Source organism: Macrobrachium nipponense, chromosome 1 (genome assembly GCF_015104395.2).
Source record: "Macrobrachium nipponense isolate FS-2020 chromosome 1, ASM1510439v2, whole genome shotgun sequence".
NCBI lineage: Eukaryota > Metazoa > Arthropoda > Malacostraca > Decapoda > Palaemonidae > Macrobrachium > Macrobrachium nipponense.
In genome coordinates, this window is record NC_087200.1 from 110,898,215 (window position 1) to 110,908,124 (window position 9,910).

Genomic DNA, 9,910 nt, shown 5'->3' on the forward strand with positions numbered 1-9,910 from the left:
ATGTTTTTTTTTGCATTGTCTTTAGTTTGTTAATTAGTTTGAATAATATTCTATTGTGTAATTGTTTGAATCTAACACTTGCAAATTAATTTGTATTTAATTGAATTTCATTTCAAATTTGAATTTTTAATTTAGAAATAAATTTTTCTATTTAGAATTTATATGAGCATTTTATTGTACCACCAGTATTATATCTTATTTTTGTTTAGGTAGAAATATAGAGTGGTAATTGTGCCGTTTCCCTCAAATGAATCCGAATCAGGGAAATATTTAGATTTGAAATTGCAGGAGTGATGCCCTTTAATTAAGATTACCTCACATCCATTTTAATGAACTTAAGACTGATTGTTTTTTCTTAACTGTTTCAGTTCTATAAGGGATCACTGTTACCTTTAGAGTATTCTGTCGTTTAGTATTTGTGATGAAGGGTCAGGTGTCTGGCTGTAGTGAAGTAAGCAATAACCAAGTACTTGATCAAACTGTGCCCCAAGTACAAAGGGTGTCCTAGACCCAATACTTGGCAATTTGGGTTAACAAATATTAATAGTGTCCAGATACAGATCTTTGGCTACTTCCCCAAGTATTAATGGTAACCAGACCCACATACTCTAGGCCACCTCATCACAATATATATATATATATATATATATATATATATATATATATCTATATATATATAGTATATATATATATTTGTGTGTGAGCGCATGTGCGAGCGCACTATCTAACTTCAGAAATAAAAACAAACTAAATTCCTTAAAAAACATTCAGTACGACTATAGCACGAAGTACATGAATTACAACATAATCAATTCATTCATGTATACAAGTATATATAGATATAAATATATATATATATATATATATATATATATATATATATATTTATTATATATATATATCTAATATATATAATATATATATATATATATATATATATTATATATATATATATATATATAATATATATATATATTAGGGCTTGTGCCTTGTATGATAAGGCGCCCTATGAGGTAATGTTAGACTTGCGATAATCTATACGCTAAGTCGGTTGGTATTGCCCTCATGAGGTAATGTTAGACTTGCGATAATCTATACGCTAAGTCGGTTGGTATTGCACTTCCATCTTCAATGGAGTGTTTGGGGTTTGTAGATCACTTACGAAGTCGGGATTATCTTCTTGTTTATGACGATGATGTGTTAAACTCATGGTGAGGAGGTTCTTGTAGAAAACACGAAGTATAAAAATAGATATATTTTTCTGAAGTTTTACATGCTGAAGATCAGATATGATTGTACAAGTCTTCTAATAAAGATAGCTTGATCGCTTCTGCCAATGATGATGGCTACTTCTGTTCTCTCTACATGATAAAGCTTAGTAAAGAGATACAGGTCTTCTAATAACGATAGCTAACTCTGTTCTGCTTGTCTACCATCTCTGTTACAAGTTATGAAGGAACAGACAGTAGTTCGAACATATGAACATACAATCAGATGACATAGTTACATACGAACACACAATCAAATGAGGACACGCTACAGATCACGTAGGCCGTTTGAATTATAGGTCGGGGTAGTTGTCTCAAAGACAGGGAGCTTGGACTAATGTTTATAAACAATTGAATGACTACAGGTGACGGCATGTTATCTTAGCCTACATACTTATTGTATACGTCATCTTTAGCGTCTCTAGTCTGATCACATTCCTGCAAGCAATCTTTTATATATATGGACTAACATTCCATATTATTATTATGTAACACTTACATCAGCTCGGTCAGCTACCAAAACCCAACTACTGAATATTACTCAAACTTGACTTGCATTTGACTTGTAGGAGTGTGATACAGACATATGTGAATATATATATATAAGTAAATAAAAATTCATTGTGTACAAGAATTGATTCAAGTAATAAAATATAAAACAATGATATTGGTAAATAATAGTGATCACGTGATATATAATGATACAGTTTTTCACTTCATCTCTTTAAGATACTTATGCTACAGAAAATACTAATGTACTCTGATAATTGCATAGAATGAAGATTAACATGATAAAAATCATATTTTAACTGATAAAAAATTTCATATATGAATTGATAACATTATTAATGTTTATGCTGATTGATTCGTTGATTTTTATGCTAAATGTTTATATATCTGATTCATTAATCAATATACTAACTCATATATAACTGCAGATATTGGTAAGATAAAAGGTAACAGATTGATTATAGGCTACCTGATTTGTTTATACATATGTATATGGATTCATATAATTATGATTAATATATGTGCACTTTAAATAGATTCCTATTGCGTACACGCAAAGATATATTTCGATTCCGTATTTATGATCATTATATATAGGAGGGTACATGATAACTTTATATATATAGGATACATGACCGAGGTTATACTACTTCACTTTTAACTAGCGTTGCAGAACAACTTTTCGTCCATTACAGTTCCAGACAACCACCTATAGCCCAATGAAACGGCCTATTTCACAGGGTTTAAAACAAGGGGAAAATTTGCCTGGGCGGGTCCAACATTCTATTTTTGCGGTCATACTTATTCTCTGCATCTAAGCTACACGATTACGTTCGCGATGAATAAAAAAAAACATCCCCAGCACGAGTCCTTCGCCAGCAAAGTAGAGTTGAATATCCTTCGGGTCGAAATTTTGTCGGAAGTATGTCCCATTCGTAGTCGATTCCGACAGCCGCCGGAGCATTCCGCATTAAAACGAGATTAACGACGAGATACGGTGTCAGTCGAAGAAGTCCATGAAATTCCTTTTCACATTGTAGGCGGTTGTTACTTGACTGTAGTAGTCCGCTGCGACGAACGATTTTTTGAACGTTGCGATGTGAAACTCTCGTACTGCAGGATACTGTAAACCAGGTTCCATTAATCAGCCTGCAAGTGAAATTTATACTTGTCACAAGGGCAAAGTAAATTCAGACGACATCCAAATACAGGGGAGGGAAGAGAGCCATTTAGACCAGACTTAACCCACATGAATTCGCTGATATTTTGGAATTCAAAAGAGTCCGCTGTACAAACTTTTTTATCCATGGCATTAACAATGAGTGAAACTATCCAGGTCTATGATGACTTGTAAAAATATCCATAATTATAAAAAATAAACAGATATCATTACGAATCTCAAAGAAAATTCGATATTACTGGTAGTAAAGTTTACTAGACAAAGAAGTGGAAAACGGAGCTAATTGTAAGATTGCCAGGCAACATAAGAGTCAAAGAGAAGATTAATCATGATTCTATGTGCCCTAACAAAAGTTTCATATTCAATTTTCTCGTGCGCATCCTCTGAGGTTAACTTTTAAAACATTATTAATAGGTAGGAGATGCAACGAAAACCCCACTATGTAACTAATTTCTAAATAAACTTTGGGTTTTTCAAGAAAATGTGACATTTTCCCATGAATGTTTTACTTGAATTGCAATAGGCTAATGTTGCAAGTAAATATATCATATACATATCTTGATACTTTCTAAATGTCTATGAGGTTCAGAAAAAATTAATCCATTTTGTTGTTATAGAAATCCTATTTGCTTATTTTTGTTATTAATTTAGACACGTCTGCCTCGCCCATGAGATGTTCGGGCTAGGCATTCCTTTCTCCAGTCAATCTGCTTTTGCAAGCGCGAGATGAAGCCTGTGTAAGCAGATTATTGAGGTTAAAAGGAACAAATACTGATACGGCAATGATGACGTCGTCACTTGGCAGGAGATTGCTCTCAGCCAGCTAAGAGTTACGTTACTTGCTGTAATAAATACGACTTTAGGATAAATTTATTATCTTTTAATACTCGACCCACACGAAAAGAATGTCTGAAAAAAAAAACAGTACCAAAATTGAACATATATTAGTTTCATGTTGGAAATCTTGCATAATTGTAATTATGTTAAATTAAATATTCCTTATTCAAACTATATGAAAAAAAAGGTTTCCATACAAATTTCCCTATACATATTATTAGCCCTGATATTGTGCCTGTAATAAGATTTCATATAGGATTATTTCATAGATAACATTTTCACTTCTAGACTTCCTGACTTTAAAATCTCTTTTATTTTATTTTATTTATTTATTTATTTATTTATTATTATTATTTTTTTTTTTTTTTTCATTGACTACGAATATAAATCACCGGGGTGACAGACATATGTCAGTAGGTTTTGGATATGTGTTTGAACTTTTAGCTTATTTGTCATTACTAAAGCGTTATTGATTTTATCGTGGATTCCTTTTTTATTATAATTTGTAACCCTTCCGACTTCTTACGGAGTGTATTATATTGACTCCACTTGTATCCATATTTATTTTTTTTTTTTATTTTTTATATTTATTTATTTATATATTTTTTTATATATATTTGATAAATTAATGATTGGCTTGAATATGTGGAAAAGTGTTCTAGCGGCGTACCGTATAAGGCTACTTGTGGCATCAATTCTATAGATACAAGATATAAATGATAAAGGTATTTAAAACCGCGAGAACCGCTATAATCCAGTTCGGATCCAATATCACGAGTTGTAACTCGTAAGACATTGACACTTCCTATTTACTTATCCGTTATTCTACCAAACCGATTGACTCTGGGTGATGAAATATATTATTGGTTTTCTTAATGGAAAGGAATTCACACAACGTGTTAAGGAGATTATTATTGATTTACACCACCCGAGTCACAGATTATTATGTGTTGAATTCCATATTTACTGATTTAGCACTCATAAATATTCCTAACGCACTCAATTGCGGTGTTTGTTTTTAGTGCCATTAATTCTATATAACGTGTCAAGGAAACTATTAACACTAAGAAGTGTTTATTCCCTCTGTCAGACTCGTAATTCTGTTAATAATTCTACGTATATTCTTTCAAGGATTGATTTGGCACAGGATAGGTCCCTTAACTGACAGGTGTCTTAGTGATCCCTTGTTTTCATGACACGGGTTACAATTAGTTATGTGCTTTTTATATCTGTAAGCATTGTAGGCCAGTAAAACAGTGATTTGGCTTTCTGTGACATAGTAGGGAAACCCTGGATGACGGAATGCAACCAGTTTATGACGACTGGTATGAAAGAGATTATTATTACTACCTGGTCGTTAGTCATCTGCTGTGTTCTTCGGTTTTTTCCTCGTCACGGACCTACATATAATATTACATTTGATTACATTATTCTGATACACATACTTTTAAATATATTTTTGCTTTAGGGTTTCTGCTCGAAGTGTTTATTGGTTTGCTTAGCCGCTGACCCTGTTTCCGTTCGAAGTGTTTATAGGTTTGCTTAGCTGCTGACCTTGTTTCCGTCGAAGTGTTTATTGTTTGGTGTTTATTGTTTTGTTATCTTATCACTGTTGACACTTGCTTTGTTCAGTTTGTAACAGTTCTGCGCTACCAACCCAGATATTCAATGGTCGCGGATCTCTTGGGTTTAAGGAATTTTCTTGTTTAGATACGGTTTTAACAATAGGCACGGATGTTCTATATCTTTTAGTCTAATTATGGTTCTTTGCTGTATGGTGCGGGATTGCGGGATAATGCGTCAGCTATGATATTTGCTTTCCCAGGTAGTATATCTTATCTTGGCTCCAAAGACCTGATGATCATTTGTCACCGAGTTCCTTTTGGACTGTGATTAAAGCCTTTGAAAAACTCGGTAAAGGACTCATGTTTCCAGTAAGGACTTTATCAGGATAGCCATAGATTATGAACTTAAAATGTACTAGTGTTAAAGATACCTAGCCCTTCCTTGCCTATTACTGCATATATACATTCAGAGGGCTTTAGTTTACGTGAATAAAAAGCTATAGGAAGAACTGTTTATCATTTTACTGAAGTAGTATCCCTCTTACCCCTTGGTCTGAGGCGTCTGTTGCAATAAAAAAATTCCTTTATTTAAATCAGGGATTTTTAAGTTAGGTAAGCTGCATTATTCCTTGCTTTTAAGATATCGAACGCCTGTTGATGCTTTTCTGACCATAATAAATCTAACGCTCTTCTTCGTAAGATCTGTTAAAGGAGCTGTCATGATTGAAGAGTTACATATTTACATACGATTGTAATACCACTAAAGCGCGAAAGTGCTGTATCCCCCACTTTTACGTTAATAGGTACCGGAAAGTTATGAATAGCCGACTCCTTACCATGGAACTACTTTAAGACCTTGACTAGACACATAAAACCTAGATAAACATGTTCGGTTTTTTAAAAACTCACATTTAGATATTTTACTCTGAGATTATTTGTCTTTGTCTCTGTAGCACTAGCTCTACTTTATGTGAATGTACTTCTAAGTGTATTAGAAAAGATTACAAGACCAACCATATAAGCATGTAGGGGTATCCCTTAAAAGTCTCCAAACACTATATTGTAATTGGGGTGCAACGTAAGCCGGAGGCATACGTAAAAATTGATAATGTCCCTGAGTGTGCTGGAAAACGGGTTGTATTGAGGTACAATCTCTTAGGAATGGATACTGGTAAAAGCTTTTAAGTAAGTCCAGGTTGGTGAAAAAAAAAAAAAATTTTATTCTAACCTAACAGAGATAAGATGTCGTCGGTACATGGCACTGGAAACTATCGGGAGTCGTTTCCTTGTTTAAGCGACAGTAATCTGCGCAGATACGCCAAGTCCGATCTTTTATGGCATGATGTTTGAGGGAAAATTATATGGGCTTATTTGATTTCCTAATGACTCCTATTACTAACATTTTTCCACTGCGTCATTTATCTCTATTTTGAAATTTCATTGAGAATCTATACGAAGGTACGTAAATAGCTTTGTTTCCTTAGACCGTGTTTTGTGTGTTAAATTACATCAGTTTTTTTTTTTGTTTTTTTTTTTTTTTGTTTTTTTTCAGAGATCACTCGCTAGTGGAGAAACTTCTTGGTATTCAGATAAAAGATAAAAAAAGTTTCTGCTGAATCACCTCTGCTTGAATGACTTTAGGGATATTACTTTAGATAGAGTATAAGGGGGAGATTCCGTTCTACGACTGATTGGGCGTGATTAACATTAGCAACAATAAAATAAAAATGCGATATTTATATGTATAGGTTTTCGTGGATTACTAATAACTTGTTTTGCCTACTAGTTCAACCGTGTCTAGGGCTTTGTTCGCGGAAATCGTTTATATTTCAGAGTGTCAGGAATGATTAAAATTTCATTTCCCAGCAAAGTCTTTTTACACGCACTAAGACATTCGAGGGTTGCATGCTTCTCGAGGAGTTTTGCGTGCAAACTACGACTGCGGTTGTGGGAGAATTCTGTTGGGTCATTTGAACAATGTTACGATTTATGAGACAAATGTATAGTTCCTCTATATAAGTTATTATTTGATTAACTGTCTCTTTTTGTTTCAAACGGATTTTAATATGTTTGAAGGTTTATAGGATTTTCATTTGATAAACACGCCTTATTTTGCAGGATGTAAGATAATATTTTGTATACCCCTAGATGAATCTTACAATTACACTAGATACAGATCAATGTTTTTTATAACTATAGAGGTATCTGTAAGCGCTCGCTTATCCGGACTTCTCATTAGGGAAGTTCGAACAACAGACGGTGAGTCCCGTAAATACAGGATATTACGTGTACTAAGAAATAAATCAAGATATTCTAATTTTTACGGCGCGTACAGCGGGCTTTATCCACCACTACTTATATAACTTACGTATTAAAAAAAAACGAAAACCTGTCTCTGATTACCTTATACGGTCGTGTGTTTCATAGGAAAAATCCTTTTTAATTCAAAAAAGAATATTGGCATGGTATGAACCAACAAATCGCTTTTTCCCACTCTGCTAGAGTCGCCTATTGTGTGGAATTTGCTATGCGTTGAACACTCGCAGATTTAACTAACCTTGACCGCTTGACTAGGTGACACAGTAACCGAGTTTGCTTGTTTGATTCTGAACGGGCTACGGTTTTCTAAACGTTTCTTTTTGTAATAATTAGGATCCTTCTCTTTATTTCCATCGGCAACGTATTGTGTTTTTTAGCATTATGGTTGCTGGTTACGTATAAAGCAATGAATGACGAACTATTAGGAACTGAGCGATTACTAATAAGACAAGTTATCACTACTGCATTCAATATTAACTGTTTGTACTTCATTCTTTGCTAAAATTTGAAATAGTGAGGGATCTGGTCAGCGCATTTAGCCTGATTAAAGTTTTTTACAGACATGTTATTCCTTTGCAATCCAGCCATATTTTTAAAGTTAAGTTGAGTCATTGAGGTTCGATATTTTATATAACTCAAAAAACTCAAGGCTAAAACGCGATCGGGACTTGCAAAGGTAGCATTTATTGTCATGACCCGAAATAGTGTTACCTCTAATTTTATATAGATTTGTCGGGTGTGGGTCCACTTGTTTTTGTGTGTTTTCTAATCACTACGGTGCTTAACGACCCTAATCCATGCATCTGTATAAATACAGGACGTCCACTGCGTAAACGCATATACACTGTTTAATATGATTTGTTACGTAAGGGATTAATAATCACCCAAAATGATAAAATTAACATAGTATATGATTATGATATTTCAGTAGAACTTCTGGAAACAGACACTCAAAGATAAAAACTCGCAGTAGCGAAATCTCAATGATGTAGATAATTTCTGTAAAAAAGTAAGATTAAGAATGTCTCGTAACTTCAGCCACAGGAATAACGAATTCGACCTGCCAAAGGAAACACTCAAAGTTACTCCAAATGAATAAAAAATTGTACTAGCTTGCTTTTGTGGGAAGTCACGGTGTTCCAATAACGACACACGGCCTTGGTCCTCCTCCTCTATTTGTACGGATGACCTGGTTTGGCTTGAGTTTTCCCCGTGCGTTGTTTCGATGATTCGAGCCCTGGAAAATCCGATGCTGCAGACGCGTTCGGTTTGTTTCTTGAAGTGCCGGAAACGCTCACTAACGATGTTTTCTTGAATGATTCTAATGAGAGACGAAGCTTCCGTTGCCGATAGGAAAAAGGACACGTCGGTTTTTGTTCTTGAAGTTTTGTTCACTAACGATGATATAAGTTGCTTGAAGAATCTCTTGCTTTCGTCGTCGTTAAAGAAGTTCTTGTGTTTTCTAAGTCGCTCACTAAACGATGAAAATAAGTTGCTTGAAGAATCTGCTGCTTTCGTCGTCGTTGAACGAGTTCTTATATGATACTTCATTATTCTGATTGTTTCTTCGGAGAAGTTGTAGAGTTCTTCTGGTCCACTGCCACCAATATTAGGGCTTGTGCCTTGTATGATAAGGCGCCCTATGAGGTAATGTTAGACTTGCGATAATCTATACGCTAAGTCGGTTGGTATTGCACTTCCATCTTCAATGGAGTGTTTTGGGGTTTGTAGATCACTTACGAAGTCGGGATTATCTTCTTTTGTTTATGACGATGATGTGTTAAACTCATGGTGAGGAGGTTCTTGTAGAAAAACACGAAGTATAAAAATAGATATATTCTTCTGAAGTTTTACATGCTGAAGATCAGATATGATTGTACAAGTCTTCTAATAACGATAGCTTGATCGCTTCTGCCAATGATGATGGCTACTTCTGTTCTCTCTACATGATAAAGCTTAGGTAAAGAGATATAGGTCTTCTAATAACGATAGCTAACTCTGGTTCTGCTTGTCTACCATCTCTGTTACAAGTTATGAAGGAACAGACAGTAGTTCGAACATATGAAACATACAATCAGATTGACATAGTTACATACGAACACACAATCAAATGAGACACGCTACAGATCAGTAGGCCGTTTGAATTATAGGTCGGGGTAGTTGTCTCAAGCAGGGAGCTTGGACTAATGTTTATAAACAATTGAATGACTACAGGTGACGGCATGTTATCT